Genomic DNA, 19,306 nt, shown 5'->3' with positions numbered 1-19,306 from the left:
ATTTTTCTTATTTAATTTTTAGTTCTACAATATTGAAAGAGTCTAATGTCTATAAAGAAGCCTCAAAAATCTCAAGCCGAAACAGACCGATTTGTCGCCGCTCGACATTCTCAAGGAAAATCACATCTGATTGGACGATATAGTCTAACCGTGGTAGATCTGTCCAATCAGAAGCGTCCTCTCATGCGGTTGCCGGAGGCGCTCTTGAGCCGCTCTCCAGCCAGTCGTCTCTCACACGCACACAGAGAGAGTCCTGAGACTCTGGAGCCGCAGCGACTCGTCACACTACATGACAACAGTCTAATGTGCTATTCTGTGAAAAACCCCGCTTGTTTGGGACTATTCATTCACTGATTGTTCTAAAGGGACGTCATATCTAACTGAAGAGGTAAGTTAAGCGAATCTTTAAAGTTCTTTGGCCGCTAAAACGCAAGTGTTTGCAACAGGTTGCCTGGGAAAGAAAGCATCGCTGCACTTCGGGAAGTGTCCCGCTAATGTTAGCTGTGTTAGCTATGCGAATATATTTAACAAAACGTTAAAACAAACTCTAATTTCTTTTAAACAAAGCTCTATAAACATCAAAGAGACGGTTTGTAGGATTCATAAGTTCTGTGTTTCCCTATTGTGGGAGTTTTAAGGGCATACCAAGCTCATACCACGGCTGTCGCTCAAAACCTAATGAGCTGCCTACATAGGCAGCATTTTTAGGCGCCATAGTAGCGTTTACTGGCCAAAAAGTGGCAGCTCACTAGGTCTTGAGTCCGTTACCCTGGTGCTTTGTATTTGGTTACTGTGAATGGGAGGATACAGGGATGAAAATGGCAAAACTAGAGATTCATCCATCTCCTCAAACAGCCTGTTGAAGCTGCGTGGAAGTTTATTTGATCGATACTTGGACTGCCATTGTTCATCTTCCTTTATTACAGCCATTAGAAGAACACACATGTCGCATTGTTTCCTTCAGGAACGTTCAGAAATCTGATATCACTGACTCTTCATATTCTCTCCGGAGTGATTACTGGGATACTATGGATCAAAGCTGACATGGAAAGGGCGGTATCGTTTTATTTTATGGCTTATTTGCCTTGGGGAAGTAGAGGGGAATGCATTTCACCAGTCAGTCAGATATCTACCGTTGAAAATTTGTGCATTATTAATGAATTGAAGAGTGTGTGTCCTTCATGAAAATGGTCTCGGATTCTAGACACTCTGGCCTGTGTTTACTAGCCATGTTTAAAGTGTTTATGTGCTTATAAAAATGACTGTTACGTGTTCTGGTTTATTTTATCAACCTCCTTTTTTGCATTTTCAAAGGACTCTGACAGTTTGATGTGCTAGTAAAAGAGAAGAAAGCAAGCTCGAGTTTTTCAATGTTGATCTATTCTTATGTTGCTAAATGCAAAGGTTCGCACACATTGACTTATTCATATCAACTTAATATGTTTAGATATATATTTCATAGTCTCCAAAATGATTACCTCACTTTGACTAATTAATTATGGAGTATTTTTATTTCAATCTGAATTAAATGCTAGCTAATATATTGACAGTATTATGCAGTGAATTGGCACAAAAAATAATTTGACAACGGAAATAATCTTATAGGAAATAGTCATATAATGCCTTCACTGATAATGCTTGGAATAGTCATAGAAAATCTTTGGTCAGAACAATTAAAAAAGCAAACAAATAAAATGTTGACATGCATACATAATGTGAACATCTGTGAGAGTGTGACAGTTGACCCATAGACTTCAACTGTAAATGTTGTAATTGCAACACTTTGGCTTGTTTTTCTTTGTCTTGTAGATGTTCCTTCTAATATGTCACCTAGCCACCAAAAATTCTACTTCCAGCTGGGCCTGGCTGTGATCCATTATTAGGAACACAACTACCAATCTAATCATTTTCTCAGATCACAAGCTGCGAGTCAGCTGGCTGCTCTGTGTTGTTTAAAGATAAGTCTTCTCTGCATGCTGTGATATAATTCAGCTGTGGCCAGAGGTATCCTGTATCAGCACCGTCACAGAGATAACCTTCACTGCTCTTTATGCGTACATTGAAGTCAAAGATCATTTGTTCCAGAAAATAAATCAGGACTGTTTTGGGTTATTTATGGCAGTTTTGTTTGTTTGCCGCAGGTGTGGAGTTACTGCACAAATAAATTAGGCTTCAAAAAAATGATAGAGGTTTTTGGCTCTGAATCAGATCAAGGAGACGGTATCTGTTTTCAGAGTAGAGCGAGAGGTGTTAATGCCAGCATGCTCTCGAATCATATTACCTCACCACCACGTTCCTTCAGTGAGTCTGGCCTGTCAGACTGAAGAAATCTTATGGCCTGATGGATAAATTGCAGGATATAGCATACAGTGGGACTCTGTTCATCATCAGTGGGTTTAAATTATTTAATGTATTTAAATTATTTAATGTATATTAGGTCTTTCAATAGATAAAAAAAATCTGATTTATCACACCCTGCTTTTACTCCAGTCTTCAGTGTCACGTGATCCTTCTAGATTATAAAAATATTCTAATATGCTGATTTTGTGCATTTTAAAACATTATAATTATACAGGTTGAAAAAAAGCTGTTCTGCTTAATATTTATGTGAAAACCCATTATATGCTTTCTGATTAATAGAAAGTTAAAAAATACATAATTTATTTGAAATAATGTTTTTTAACATCATACTTAATTTTACTGTCATTTGATCAATTTAATGCTAAATACAAGTATAAAAAATAAAAAATAAAAACTTACTGACCTCAAACTTGAGTGGTAGTGTATATATTTAGTCACCCCTACTTTAGATATTGTTTTGTTGCTTTGCATTAATTATTGCAATATCTGCATTAATTATGACAGAAATATGTCAAACACTAGTTCATTTCCACACTAGTGACAAACACATTAAATGTTATCAGCAAGTATTGTATAGTTATGTGTGGCACTAGCAAGTAGGCTGATAGTCTCAAGTGCTTGAGATTCATTCTCAGATGTGTGTGATGGATTGTGGGAAGAGAGGTATAAAGGTGTAGACAGGAGATTTTCATCACATGGACGGTGGTACGGGAAGGGACTGGGACCTCTGTCAGCAATGTACAGAACCACTGTGACCCATCTGTGTCCACTGAGGAATTTTCAGTGTGCGCCAGCTCTTCTGTCCTGATGGACCGCCATGGTTAGGAATTAACAAGCCCCAAATTCTCCTACAGAGCCCATCCTAAATGCCTGGGGGCTACTGTTCTGTCTAGACCTTGATTTTGTTGTGGGCAATATTAGCCATTGATTAGAGTCTACATAGATCTGTACTTCGAATTTCTTACCGGAAGCAGTAAACCATTGGGTACCTTTGGAATACTCATTTTAACATACTATGATTTGGGACACACTAATTCTAATTTCGAATACTATTTAGGATGGATAGTATGCGATTTGGGATGCAAAGATCTCTGTACTTGTCGTAGACCAGGGTTGTCAAACATGGCCCACAGAGATGTCCAATCCGGCCCGCAGGATGAGTGGAACAATAATATAAAATATTTTCAAAATCAAATAAAGTGTATTCGCTACAGTATTTTTTATTGATTTATTTTTTTACAGTGGAACAAATTGCTCATTTATTTACATTGATGTTACGCCTCGGGAGTCAGGACACATGCACATTTTTAAAGCTGCTCTAGAATAATATGATGATAGGATAAGGATAGCTGATGATAGCTGCATCCTAACTGATGCTTGTCTGGCAATTTACTGGCAATTTTAAACATGTCCAAAAGAAGAAATGTAACCTGGAAGGGCAGATAGGCTATTGAAATGGAAAGAAAGATTTTGTAATCTCAACGCCGACAGGTCAGTTCAATCACAACTCGTGGCTGTGCTGAATGTATGCAATAATTAACAACACTGTGATTACAGCAAGGAGAAAGTAAATGATTGAGCAGTGTGCAATATTTATTGTGTAATAATATCCTAACTGTTAGTTTTAATGATGCAAGTAAAGTTTATTTATATAGCACATTTATCACAGCAAGCTGAACAAAGTCCGATATACACAAACCAAACATATTATACAGTAAAACAATGGAACATAGATGCAATCCAATTACAATGGCTGGGAATAAAGATGTGTTTTCACCTTCATTTTAAAAGTTTTAATAGAAGGTGCAAGGCCAGTTTGAATTCATAGAAATATTGTAGAGCGCAGTATTATGTTGCCATATTCAAATAAAGATTTTTAAATAAAAAAAATGTAATTGCCACATTCAAGTAAAGATTTTAAAATGCAGGCTAAGTGTCACTAATTAAAAAGGCTGTATATTCAGCTAATTGTCAGCCTCTTGTCAATATACATTAGGGCTGCCCTCAAATAACGTTTTATTTCTGGTCACTTTTGTTTTTGCCCACATTTGTCTTGAGCTGAACTCGGATATATAAGACTTTTTCTATGTACAAAAAAGGCCTGTTTCTCTCAAAAATTGTTAACAAACCTGTATAAATCTGTGTTAGTGAGCACTTCTTTGCTGAGATAATCCATCCACCTCACAGGTGTGGCATATCAAGATGCTGATTAGACAGCATGATTATTGCACAGGTGTGCCTTAGGCTGGCCACAATAAAAGGCCACTCTAAAATGTGCAAAAAAACTAAATGTATTTATTTATCGTAGTTTTTGTGTCATTGCAACTCAAAAAGACATCCCTAACCAGCCTAAGTGCTCACTTTATCATTTTGGCAACCTGGTTAAAGAAAGAAAAAAATCATAAATCCAGCCTTAAAGGAATAGTGCATCCAAAAAAAAAAAAAAAAACATTGCTCACCCTCATGTCATCCCAAACCTGTATGACTTTCTTCTGCAAAAAAATAAAATAAAATAAATAATAATAATAATTTTAGAACTTTAGTAATGATACAGTTTTGGTTTCCCCTTGACTTGCATTGTATGGAGAAAAATACAGTGGAAGGCAGTGGAAAATGAAACTGGTTGGTTATCACTATCAGCGTTCTTTAAAATATCTTGTTTTGTGTGTTTCACAGAAGACATACAGTAAAACATACAATACTCACATAGTGAAACATTCGCCTCATTGCTACATAACAATCGTTGTTCTAATTTCCTTTCTGATACACTCCGAATAATGCTTGCCAATTAATAAGATTGGCACTTTTGGTTACATGGCCGGAGCCTCTGCTTTTACATAAAACTATAGCTCTTACAAACATTATAGACATTTTGTAAGTATTTTTGTAAGCATCAGTGAATATCAGAAAAAACTATTTCAGAACTGGTTTCCATTTGTTGTTTTTGAAAAAAGTTATCTGAACAGACAAATCTTCTGTGAATGGGTATAGTTGACCTGGTGTACACTCTTTAGGCTTGATAAGTGGAGCCATCCAGTGTTGTTTTTACACCTGCCGGTTTTTCCAAACATTTGCATTCACATGACTTTCTGAATTTCTTCTATGGAAGTTGTAAGTCAAGTGAAAGCAAGCAAATGGTTTACTTATAGCTTTGAAGGTCATCGGTTGGTTTCATTTTCTGTTCTGCACTGCAAAGGCCAAAATTGATTCATTTCTGCATCCTGGTGTTCTTACCATACTCTGACTATAACATACCATGCTCTTTCCATATTTTTTGGTCAACTTTCTTTTCAACTCTCTTCTGCATTGCTCTCCCTCCTGGTACTAAGTGGTACATGCCCGATTCTTAGGAGCGTGGAAGGTACGCAAACACTGGGTGTTGGAATGTTGAGCTGGAGCTTTGGGGAAGATAACGATCCAGGTCTGTTTCTCCTCTACAGTGACAGTCATGGAAGTGTCGGCCTGTCCAGCTTCCATCTATCCTGTATGATGTCTTTCCTGATGTTTCTTTTTTTTGTGTGTATTTTCCAGTTCTCTGATGAGAGACATTCATATCTCAGAGGATGCATAGTCAATGCATAGTGTCTTTTTCAAGGTGTGGAAAACCCCAGAGCTTTGATATATTGTCATATAGTTACAAAACCTACTGAAGGGTTTTGATGCAAAAAGAAATCCGTTCCCACCCTGTCACAGCATTCAGGTACTGTTTTCCATAATTGCCACTCCTCAGAACGAGCAGTTTCATGTCTGCCAGTGAAACAGGTTCATCCTGTGCATGGGCTGAGTCTGCAAGAGTGAGTAATGCATGTTATTCAGTGTGTTAAGTGGAGCTCTTTGCTGTTTGTTTAAGATAACAAGCCATAAGAGCTATGGTATAATGAATGACTTTTTGTAAACCAATTGAGATTAATGAAATTATTGGTTGACTGAATAAGTCATCACCAAGATGCCAAAAGAACGAGTGAAAATAATCTAACATACTAAATGTAGAATTGGGATTAGGGGTGTAAGAAAATAAAGATACAGGTGAGTATCGCAATATTTTGTTTGATACTGTATTGATTCTCAAACACGGAATATCGAAAATGTTGTGCTGTTGGGGCGGTGCTTGCGTCGCGGTTTCTGTGATTTCACGCAGAACATAATAAGAAAAAATGTTAAACCTGTGAAATCCAAGTGGAAAGGTCACTAACTGTATTTATCTTATTGTTTTACAATTGTTTTGTTTTCTTTAGGAATCCTATCCTCACTTGTGTGTGTATATATATTAGGGCTTGCATAGACTATTCGAGTGATCGACAACTTCAACCACTAGTCGGCACTGTCGGAAACAATCGACTAGTCGAGCATTAGGGGTGTGCCTAAAGCCGAATTCCTTATTCGGAATGGCACAGAATTTATCTTAAAAAAATTACAAATAAATTCAGAATAATTCTGCCTGAATACTCTGCTGAAGCTAGCACAGGCCGGAGTTTGCTAGATAACAATTGTGTCAGGGGATCAGCACAATATTTTACACAGACCTCTAAAGTCACGAGTGTGATGTGAATGAATGTAAACTTTATGAATGAAAAGAGCGCAAATAAAACACAGCATTGCTGTTGTCTCTCCGTGCATCTGTCAGAAATCAGAGCTTTGCAAGAGTAATATCACCTATAATAATACATCATACACGTTATATTATTTGTAAATATTTAAAAGGCAATGATTTAAACCTTAGGCTATGATATGATACGAATGAATGGATTAAGCACAGCGCGCTCACCAATCAAATAGCCGCGTTGTGCTTCTCAGTCTCTCAAAAACCAAACCAGTTCTAGCAGGCTAATCATCAGCTTAGATACGGATACATTTTCTACTTGTCCTACATGTTTGCAACTTTACCTTTTGCTGGTTTGCGCGGCACACTCACATTTGTTTAGTGAAGTTCAGATAATGCAAATAAAAATGTTCTGATTTGTAACAGACACAAATACAGATACAAATACTGGCTGTTACATGAAAATTTAAATATGTAATGTCATAATTATAAAGTTTTGACAATTTATATATGTAATTCTTGCATTACGCTATGCATTAATAAGCGTTTATTGATAAAAATATATATTTAATATCTTTTCATTTACAGTAGCATGAACCACAAGTAGTCAAGTAACTCAAGTATATATTTTTTTTTTATAAAAAAACTGACTAGTAGAAATCAGTAGTCATGCAGTCTTTGTGATATAGGCCTATATTTAATTGTGCTATTACTTGTAATTGGTTCATTTGTTCTTATTTACTGCCTGTAACTTTTAATAATATTTAAACTTTATATGTATGTTTATTTTTGGCTATTGATTTTTGCTGTTGTATCAAAATTGAAAAACAGAACTGTAAAATGTATTTTTGGTATATGTTTATTTATTAGAATACAAGATTATTAAAAAACAATGATAGCAGAAACAGTTTTATTTTTTTTGTAGCAGGGCCAGTGAAAATGCTGGTAGGGCTAGTTGAAACAAAAAAAGTCATTAATGTTGATCACTGCGGTGAGGACACACACACGCAGCCTCTGGGCCAGCTTTGCTGCACCTGCTCTAGCTAGAAACACCTGCATTTACCACAAACTCAACCTCACCTCATCCCTGGTCTTCCCCACTGGAAAATAATAGCTCTATCTATGGCATTTATCATAGATCATCCTATTGATTTAGCCAATAAAGGCTAAGATTCATATTTGAATTGGTAGAGCTGATCCTACATCAGTGTAAAGAGACAATTCTATTAGTAAGCACCCAGATTTCCCTATTCCTTTTTTAAGAAGCCAGAGGCTTAGCTTGCTGGTCTGAGATGTATTTGAGTCCTGGCTAGCCCGCCGCTGAATGGAACAGGAGGGTTTGAAGTAGGCTACTTAAGCTCTTGAGCAGCAGATGGTTCGGGGCTCTATTTATATGTTTTTCAGTCTTGAGGCTCTCCACTGCGTGTTGTGTCATCCAGTAGGGGGGAAGGGGAAATATGCTTAAGACAGTCCATGTTAATGTGAATGCGTTTGTAGGGCTGTGCAATTAATTATATGCGGTTGTCATGCGCATCTCGTCAGGAAAGCATGTCCTGTGATTAGTAGTAAATCACCATCACCTGCTTTCAAATTGAGCAGCATTCACTTTACATAGCCGTAGTTCACTGACAAACTAGCCTATATCGGGTTTGAAATCAAATGCGATTCATCTTCGAATATGAACGCATGGTCTCATTTGAAAGAGGGCCTCTTGACATACACTTGATTGGTTCGAGAGGGTTCCTCGAGCTGAAGAGATCCCCAAAATTTGGCGCGTATTCGCTGCGCAGTTATGAAGATATAGCTGTTCAAAGGTCAGTGGTTTTTCATACATTTAAGCTTTAAAGCGTTTCATCGAGGTCACCAGTAGCAAACAATGTAGTGTGCTCTGTTAGACAAGCTAAGTAATTACACCATTTCAAGCTTTTTATTTGCATTATATGTTCTGTAAAAAAAAAAAAAAGGTTCATATTGGTGGCATATCAGTGGCAAATTCGCCGACACCGATATATCGGCAACAGGCTCATATCAGCTGATAATATTGGCAAATTATATATCGGTCAGGCTCTAGTTTACACTCACCACACCATGCCACGTTTCAGACTCTTCCGCACTGCTTCACTATAAAGGCTCGTCAACATTTTTTGATAGAAATAAAAATAAGTGGTAAGTCACTCTCTCTGTATTTCGACGTCATATACTGATTGGCCTGCCTGAAGTCGAACACACAGCTGCTGCTGAGACCTTATGAAAATAGATTTACACTTCGAATTAGGTAGTCTGTCATCGATGACAGTAGAACACTGGAAAAGGATGGAAAATGCCCTTCATTTCACTAATACAGGTGCATCTCAATTGGGGCTGGGCGATAAATCGATTTTATCGATTAACTCGAATTTGACGTTAAGGGCGATTTGTTTTTAATGAAAATCAGTTTTCTCTTTAATTTCCACCACCGGCTCTCCCCTTATGGGCCTTACACACAGGACGCGGTATGCGCGCCGCTGCGCTATAAAACCCATTCATCTCAATGGCTTGCGCCGCGCAAGGATGTTTTGTTGCTGCGTCGACCAAAGCGCATGCGCAGTGGTGCACATCATTTGCGTGCTTGCACGCACGCCACGGTCAAAGTTCAAAATAGTTAAACTTTTGCCGCTGCGCTCTGTGACGATTACCAGCGCGACCAATAGAATCGGGGGATCCAAATCCAAGCAAGCACGGAAATCAAAATGGATGAACGGCTAGTACTGTGTGTGTCAGAATTTCCTGAGCTGTACGATACAAGTTACCTACAGCCTCTTCTTCCTTGCTTCTCTCTTAATTCTCATCAGCAGGACTAGCGCTATCTCTCGCTTCTTACAGCGGGATAGATACATGTTTGCTGCTGATCGAAAGGAGGAACAACAGACTATGAAAGAGCTCCCGCTAAAAGTTTTTAAAACTCCGCCTACGCCATAGCGCAACGCAAATCGCATTGTATCTGAAGGGCAAAACGCTGAACCCAGCGGCAAGCGCCGCGCATACCGCGTCCTGTGTGAAAGGCCCATTAGGCTTCCGTAGTTCAGAGTGGGCTCGCCCTCCCCCCGCTTTCCTTACAGCCGCACACAGACAACATGACGGTTAACAGCGTTTTGTTTGCACTTTATGAATACAGCTGTGACAAGCATGTATTTTTTTTGTAATAGATCTAATTTGTAATTTTGTTACATTTATTTAACCAAAAGTGTTTTATCAAAGAGGGACACACAATTTTATTTTTTATTTATATTTTAATTTATTTTGAAGGTGCATTGTGTCACTGTAAGTCACACAAAGGGGAAATTTAGATTAAACTGCATAAGCGAAAATCAGAACAAAATAAAGAGTACATTTGTTTTGAGCAATTTCTTTGTCAGTTGTAGTTTGTTTTTAAATAGAAAAAAAAAATAGATTAAAAACGAAAATCGGGTTTGGTGTGAAAAAATCCGAGATTTTTTTTTTAAGCCATATTGTCCAGCCCTAATCTCAATAAAATAGAATGATGTGGGAAAAGTTCATTTGTTTCAGTAATTCAACTCAAATTGTAAAACTCTTGTATTAGATAAATTCAGTGCACACAGAATTAAGTAGTTTGACAATTAAAAAAACCCACCATCTCAACAAATTAGAATACGTCATAAGATCAATAAAATAATAATAATAATAATGATAATAATAAAAAAAAAAGGTAAAAAATAAAAAAAATTGTTGGCTTGGTTTCCAAATGATATACAAAATTGCTCTCATCTGAAATGAGGACTTTGGACCACTAGGCAACAGTACAGTTCTTCTCCTCTTTAGCCCAGGTAAGATGCCTCTGATGTAGGGTTGTGACGGTGAGGAAATTTTCCCAACGGTTAATTGACGTGTGACAACACCGGTAATACCGGTATCACTGTGGGGGCTGGGCGTTCCCCATTTTCCTCTCTTTCCTTGGGACATTTTAAAACGCTTAATGTGAAAAATGCTTAAAGTGTCTTAATGTACTAAGTGATATTAACAGACCAAACTCACTAAACATCATACTAATAAAGTATACTATATACAAAAAAATCAGATGAGCACTGAAAATGATCTCAATGTGTTTAATAACACGTTAAGCCTTTTTCTCCCATAGAAAACCGTGCCACAGGCCTCCCGGTTTTTATCCAAAATATCTTAAATTGTGTTGCGAAGACGAACAAACTTTTACGGGTTTTGAACAACATGGGGTTAGTGATTAATAACAACATTTTTGTTTGGGGGTGGTGTATCTCTTGAAGGATCCGATTCTGAAATAGGCATCGATTTTTGATTGGCAATTATTAGATTCTTTGTTTTCCTTTTTTTCTAATGGTAACTTGTTGGGGGATTAATAACAGACATAGAACATCTATATCTCTCACGACTGTGATGCCAGATTAAAGGGCAAAGAGCAGAATTGCTTGTTTAAAACCAAATGTGGCCAACTTTCCGGTTACTTCATAAATGTTCTTGCCTGAGCCAATTTTAACTTTAAATTGGCTTTTGTTAAGTGTTGATCTTGGACTCTGGAAGCACTATACCTCAGTCATCCATCTGAGCTGCTGTCATGAAAGATAGGTCTAGATGGCGGTTATGTAAATGTACAGGGCTTTTAGGCATTGTCAGTCGGGGGATTGTTTGATTTAGCTCTGTATTGCATATTGTCTCTGATGCATTGTAGTAGGCGGCTTTAAGATTGTTCTTATCTACGGCCAACAGGCTGGAAGCCACCTTAATAATGACATCAGTGTGAATACCTGAATAATGTGGGGAGTGTGTGGAGCTCACATGGATGTTAGCTACGCTCAAGCTACATCTGTGTGTAGGTGTAAGACTACAATCCTCTTACCTTTTTATAGGAAAGATTAATTGGATTTTGCCATGTCAATATCGGCACAGCTGCATCCAAACTAACAACAGTGGCTTAGAGATCTTAATGAAATAAATCTCTGTGTACCGCAGGCCAGTTTTTTTTTTAACTTGTTCTTTTGTCTAAATGTAACCTTGACTTCGGTTTCCACTAGTAATCAGTTATGGAAGTTGCATGAGAAAGTGAATGCATGCAGACACTCACAACAGAGCCCTTACGTTGGTCTAGTCTGCTGAAGAATGTCATTCCCAGGCTGTTTTGCATTCCTGCTTTGTGCATTATGGGATTGTTGGTCCGTCTCTGCACAACGATGACCTCAGAGATGGCTGTGTGAATTATAGAGGCATGCAAGACAAGCACTTTAGTATGTATACTTTACCAAACTCGATCCTGGAGAGCCAGTGTCCTGCAGAGTTTGGCTTCAACCCTAATCAAACACATCTGAACCAGCTAATCATGGTCTTACTAGGTATACTAGAAACATCCAGGCAGGTGTGTTGAGGCCAGTTGGAGCTAAACTCTGCAGGACCCCAGCCATCCAGGACTGAGTTATTTCAGGAGGAGTCAAGCGAGAGATACTTTTAGCATTCAGGGGAAGAAAGGAGGCAGGCGGGTCAGTGCTGTACAAGAAAAGGTACCCTACTACAGTCTGAAGGGCTTATCTTGGGCTGACTGGCAAACACGGGTGAGGAGGACCCCCATATAGCTTGTCCCCTCTGTGTGTGTGTCTTTGTGTTTTCACCCCTCTTTTGGTTCTCAGGCCTTGGGACCTCCCGCCCACAGACAAAGCTGTTGTCATGGCAACATGTTAGACAGTTGTGCAGCACCATAATCTCAGAGCAGCCTCCAGGGAGGAGGGGAAACAGAGGGAGGGCATGACAGAAGTGAGGGGAGCAGTGCATTAGTGACAATGAGGGATAGTGTCAAAGATAAGAGAGGTCCTGTATCAGACAGAAGGCTCCTCCGAGGTCAGACTGAGATGCAGAGGGAATCAAGAGTTTCCAGGAAACTCCGGTGATTTTCATCTCAGCCATCACTTCTTCTGTAATCAGCACTGCTTTACTTCCTGACTCCAGCAAGATGGGAGCTTAGATGATGCATTTGTGCAGGCTGGACTTTAAAGGGTTATTAAATGGCATTTAACATTTTAACACTTTTGCCTTTTTGTCATGTTCATGGTAGGTTTGTGGGTCTTCAAGTGATAGTTCATATTTTTTGAATACATTTTATTCCAAAATGTATCTTTTTTTATTTAAAAATGTGTATGAATATTTTTATTTTTTATTTTTATTTCTTTCACATTTTTAAACTAATTTCTCAAAATAATTGTATGGATGTCTTGGAAAGTCATGGAATTCCATTGATCAGAATCACTATTCATTGACTGCACATGCAGTGGTATCCATGTGTGTCACTTCAGTTTCCAGATGTTCATACCCATAAAGAGCTGTGCCTGTCAGGAGGTCACATTTTCTTATATTTATATTTCATCACAGCATGAGCAGGATCTCATATTTGTATGCCCACAGTTAAAGTACTTAGAGATGTGGAATGAGGAAAGTTGAATGGAGGAGGGGTAGCATTATCCTTATAGTGTGGTCACATGTCTTTTCTTTGTCCTATAGGATGGGATTTCCTGGAAAGAGACACCCATTTTACGTATTTTAGGTATCACCGTCTCTTGCATAATTCGGTGGTAGATCGTTGGCATCTCAAGTCAACAGCAAACACTTCAATCTTAAATCCTTCTTGCCATGAATACTCTCATTATAAGAGCTTCACCTGACTCACTGAGCGACAGAGCCATGACTCAAGGCTGTTTGTTACCGAAAACTGTCTGAGAAGATTTAAGGAAAGGCTTGAGGGGTGAAGGGTCAGGGCTGTACACATCTGCAAGGTCTTGTTGGGGGGTGAGAAAGCGAGTTGAGGTTTTCTGAAAGTGTCAGCTGTCAGAAATGGGGATGATAAAGGGGCAGATAAAACTGACCTGGCCTGTCTCAGACAGCTGACACAGCTCTCGCTCAGAGCTACAAGGCCACTGCAGTGTAGAAGTTTGTTTTTCTCTCTGAGCCTTTGGCATGAGGATGACTCGTTTGTTTTGTTCTCATATTGTGCAATTTTTAACATGGCTCTTTAAATAAATGTACACTCATACAGGAATAAATGCTATAATCAGCACTGTAATTAATCAGTGGTGCGGCCTAAGAGTAAAGTGGTGAAACAAGCACGGGTTGAACAGATCGTAGTTGATCCTCAATCTGTACGGACCAGGCCCCATGGTTCAGCGTACATGTGATCCACTGATTATTTGTTAAATTGTGTTTACATTTGCATGTGTTTATACACTGAAGTAATTTTAAACCATCCCAGCCCAAGAACCGGCAAAAGACCGGCTGTTTCCTATGCCAACAATTGCATACACATGAAGTGTGCACAGGAAGGAAGATGTTTCAGACACCAATCTGAATCCTCTTTTGCTGCATCTTGTGTTTGAACAGACACATGCACATAATATTATGACCGAATACCCAACTCGACAATCAATCTAGTGAATGCAGTCGATTATGTCTTAAGTGAATAAAAACAGCTGAGAAAGAAATTGAATTTGTGTCAATATTTTTTTTTTTTTTTCATCAGGTCTTAAAGGGACAGCAGCCTATAAATACCTGCTACTACCATTAACCCTCATCAACAAACCAAACCGATTACCATATTTTTTTGGACTATAAGTCGCACCTGAGTATAAGTTGCATCAGTCCAAAAATACGTCATGATGAGGAAAAAAACATATATAAGTCGCACCGGACTATGTCGCATTTATTTACTACCAAGAACCAAGAGAAAACATTACCGTCTACAGCCGCGAGACTACGGTGTAGACTACAGAAGCACTGAGCAGCATAGAGCGCCCTCTCGTGGCTGGAGACGGTAATGTTTTCTATTGGTTCATTTCTCTTGGTTCATGTCAAATAAATTTAGATAAATAAGTCGCGCCCGACTATAAGTCGCAGGACCAGCCAAACTATGAAAAAAAGTGTGACTTATAGTCCGGAAAATACGGTACATTTCTTTACCTGGATGCTACCGACCTTATTTTATTTATAATTTTGTTTTGTTGTATTTACCTATGCTTGTAATTTGTGTATTTGTTCTTATTTTTTACTGGCTGTTCACTTGTCTTTTAATCATGTTTGAACTTTCTTAGTTAGGTTAGTAGTTTTTGCTGTGGTATCGAAGAAGTACTTTGCTTTAAGTAATAAATGGAAAGCAAGTTACAGTGAAATTATTATTTTTCCTGATCTGAAAAACTATCCAATCTGTGACTCAAAAAACATAATATTATTGGAACCATGAGTTTTGTGATCCGTTGAACTACTAAAAAGACAACTTCCTGCTGTGACTGTATAGAGATTTTTTGGGTTTTGCAAATGTAAGTGCTAATCGGAGGGTATACTTTATGGGTATCAATTTGAGCACCCCTACTAATAGTCTCGCGTAGCCCGACCTTCAGACTTAAGGTCTGGAGTTCATGGCAGCTTGCATTGGCCAAGGCCCACCCATGAAGTCGTTTGACCGACATGTCAAGCAACCAATCACTGTTCATTTCATTCATCATGTTTTGAGGCGTGGAAATGGCACCACAATAACAGACCGGTGTGTAAAACTCTCAGACATATTTTAAAGATTCTATGCCACAAACTTTAGCATTTAGTTAATCCTGATAAGCGCTTGTCATCACAGTTGTAAACATGATGGCTTTCTTCTTTCGTAAGGGGGTTTGGCGTCACGGCATCTTTGTTTCCAAGCGGAATGTTAAAGTACATGACACACGACACGTCTCGCAGAAATCCTGTAGAATTCAACCAATCCGATGGCGACTTCTACAGTGTTTTCACTTTTGTGTCCCATATGCATCAGACGTTTAGCCGTCTGAGACTACCCTATGAATAACTTCTCTCTGTTGTCTGTGATTCTTTATCTGGACACAGCAGTGTTCACACACTGTGTGGTATCGGCTTTTAGTTTCTGAGCATTTTTAGGAGTATGAGTACAAGTACAGGAGCACAGCATCGGGCCCCTAGGTATCATACATGCCTGTAGCACAAACAGTGCTGAAAAAATATGAATTCGCGGTTAGGGTTATAGTAGTTCAGGCTTGTAAAAAAAAGAAAATGTTGTATGGACGAGATTTTAAATGAAAAAAATAACTGTAATACATTTTATTGTGAATCAAAGTATTTTTGAAAAACACTTAAAATATCCTTGGCTGTGGAAAGCTCATCTTACCACTGTTCCCTCTTTTCTAGGTGTGGCTCTCTGTCTGGAGCTGCAACTGACCTCAGCCCTGCTGTCATGGCCTCAGCCCTCACACCATGCAGAAAGCACCCCTCCTAACCCTCATACCTCACACACACTCACACCACACATCGCCACACACACGCACAGTCATGATGACCACCTCCCACATGAATGGGTATGTGACCGAGACAGATGGTGGGGGAGGGAGTGGCGGAGGCACTGACTTTCTGGAGGAGGTGGTGCAGAGACACAGGGAGATGGCTGTGGACTGCCCCAGTGAACTGGGTGCCCGCACCCTCCCCGTCAGACGCAGTGCCCAGCTGGAAAGGATCCGTCAGCAACAGGAGGACCGCAGGAGACGGAGGAAGAGGGCCGCAACCGACAGGAACTTGACCTCAACTCATCCATGCGCCTCAAGAAACTGTCCCAGAATCCCAAAGTGGGCATCGATAACCCCACCTTTGAGCAAATGGAAGGTCCGGGTGGCTCCATAGGTGGTCTGCAGAGCCTCACTGCACCACCAGCTCTACTAGGTGGGTGTCATAAACTGCTAATGAGCATTGTTTACAAAGATTGCCGCTCTACCCTCTGAGTAACTCTGAAAGCCATGGTGCTTAGCCTACACATTGAGTCATGGTGCTCAAAGGGGGATGTATGAGTTTGAATCTGACTTGCAACATTCTTTCTTCTTCACATTGTATCTGTCTTTATTCCTTTCTATCCTTAATCGTGAAAGAATGGTAAGTCGGATACTATCAGTGTTGTTAAACTGAAATGGAAATATAATATTAGAAAATATCTTAAATTCTTCTGAAAGTTTGAAACTTTTAGTTTAGTTAAGTTGAAGTACTACAAGTGAAATAAAACCAAATTAAGCTAGAAACATTAAAAAATAAAATACAAACACTTGAATTCAATTGAAAATATAAAAATGAATTAAAAATGGTTAATAAATTATATAATATTATATAAAAAATACTAACATGATATGCAATGACATTCAGACTTCTAAAGTGATTAGATAGTGTCCAAAAAACATGTTAACCAATACTTTCCACAATCATATGACAAAAAGTGACAAAATGGCACAAATAGTTTATGGAAATGGTGAGTTTGAGACTGATTCCGAGGAACTAAAGACCCACTTGACTGCTAAAATCAGCATGCACGAGTGAAGTCATTCTTAGAGGAGGCAAAGAGCCCATGTTACTGATGACTAAGAGTGTTCAAGAGCCAAAGAGCCACTGGACTTGAAACTAAATGAGGACAAGTCCATTTATATGGCGCATTATTTTAATATCTTTTTAGCTGATATTTCTGATATTCCATGTTTTTCACCTTTCCATTGCTTTCCTCACATGACAAATTCCTAGTCTTTCTCTTTAGTTTTCTCGACATGAAGCCTTTCACTAGAGTTTAATCCATTAGATTAGACAGACACACACATGCTCAGCTCCTCCAGGAAATTCTTGGTTTTGAATAGATGAACAAAATGAGTTACTGTGCAAATGAGAGGGGCACTTGGAGTTGCTGCTGAAAGTCATGGCCGAGGGATGTGTGTGAGTAGAATTCCTCAGGGAGGGAGAAGTGCACCCGCCAAGGGGGAGGTTAATTAAAAAGGCTTTTATGAAACATTCTGGCCAGACCACTCTTGCTATACTTTCCTTTTTTGTTTGTTGTTCCATTGTTCACGCACTCCCTATGCTATTTTCATACAGTATAAAACTCTTTGTAGCACTGAGTTGTGCATAAAATATAGCCTGTCAAAAACAAAACAAAGGCAACACTAAGGATATTTGATTTACACACTAAGACCTCTATTAGCCACCCACTTAGACATAACACACCACACAAGGAAAACACACCCACTCCTGTTGTGTCTCGCCATCCTCTCATTGTGGAGATAGACACCATAAAGGAGATTTACAGCATAGCTGAAACTTGGCTAGTAAAGGACAATGCTGGAATAGCTGAATTACATCTTTGATTTAGTCAAATTCTGTGCGATGTGGATGACGAATAATAAACGTGCTCAGTGGGAGAGTCTTTTTGAGAGACCATGTCATCGGTTTTCTGGGTGAATGATTCCGAGGTATGTACTGTTGTTCCTCTGTGGAGTTACAGTTTCTCTCTATTTTAACAAGCAGGATGTTTCTGAGATACATGAGTGACCTGCAAGCATAATGATGGTTTGTGTTTTGTGCTTTCAGAACTGGAGGACCTGTTGATGTCCCTCAAGCAGGTGCAGCATAGTTTGAATGACTCTCAGAGTCAAGATGACATAGAGCTGTTCTACAACTGGTCCAGAAGCCTGACTTCCAGAAGCCTTCAACATTCACAATTCTGTGGCCCACTATATGAACCGGCCCAGCCCTCCCTACCCCATGATGGACCACGCACAGAGCCTCGCACAAGAGGTGAGCGGCACTTGTAAATATGTGGATCTAGTAAAAGATGAGCAGGAAACATGCATACATGGTAAACATGGATTCATAAGAAATTCTCTGACACCTTTGGCATCAGAATAGGTCTACTAATTTTTAAAAGCAGCTAGACAAAAGAAAAGTGGAGGGTTTTCCCCTCTGAAGGCCAAGAGGGGTAGGTGCTTGAAAAAAAATAAATAAAAAATAAGACACAGGGGGAAAAAAAAGAAAAAGGCTTGAATCTGCTTCGTCAAGCTACTCATTGTTAAATGCAGCAGTCTGGCATAATGTCATAGTTCACCACCTAGTGAAGAAGCTTTTGAAAAAGTGTGTTTGTGGATTAGTTGATTTGCAAATGGGGACCTCGTCCAAACTAAAGATGTTAGAATGTCTAAAAACATGTTTGTCTCCACTTCATCTGTCATTTGGAGACATCTTAATGCTTTTGCTTCATCCTAACCATGACTCTGTCTAATAAAGGTATTATGTATGGACTGAGGTGAACAGGATATAGATGAAGAGATGTCAGTCAGTCAGATTTCTCTGTCAGATAATAATTGTATTCAGCAAGGATGCATTAAATTGATCATAATTGATAGCACTTTTATTATTTTACTTTATAAAGTTAAAATTGATTTCTATTTAAAATAAGATTTTTAACATTTTAACATTTTTTTTAAATGGGCATATTTAAATGATTTCTGAAGGATTGTGTGATTCTGAACAATGGATTAATGATTGCTGAATATTTTCTTTGCCTTCAGTAAATTATATTATAAAATAGGAAATTAT

General features: G+C 38.7%; 1 long non-coding RNA gene across 1 annotated transcript; it reads left to right on the top strand.

The window, feature by feature from the left end:
* Positions 1-238: 238 nt before the first annotated feature.
* Positions 239-16,274, top strand: LOC113098954 (uncharacterized). The gene is made up of 2 exons (XR_003289250.1): positions 239-388; positions 16,100-16,274. It is a non-coding gene; the product is annotated as an uncharacterized LOC113098954 (long non-coding RNA).
* Positions 16,275-19,306: the final 3,032 nt, after the last annotated feature.

This window comes from Carassius auratus, unplaced genomic scaffold, assembly GCF_003368295.1.
Source record: "Carassius auratus strain Wakin unplaced genomic scaffold, ASM336829v1 scaf_tig00216777, whole genome shotgun sequence".
NCBI lineage: Eukaryota > Metazoa > Chordata > Actinopteri > Cypriniformes > Cyprinidae > Carassius > Carassius auratus.
This window is presented reverse-complemented; position numbering and strand designations above follow the sequence as displayed.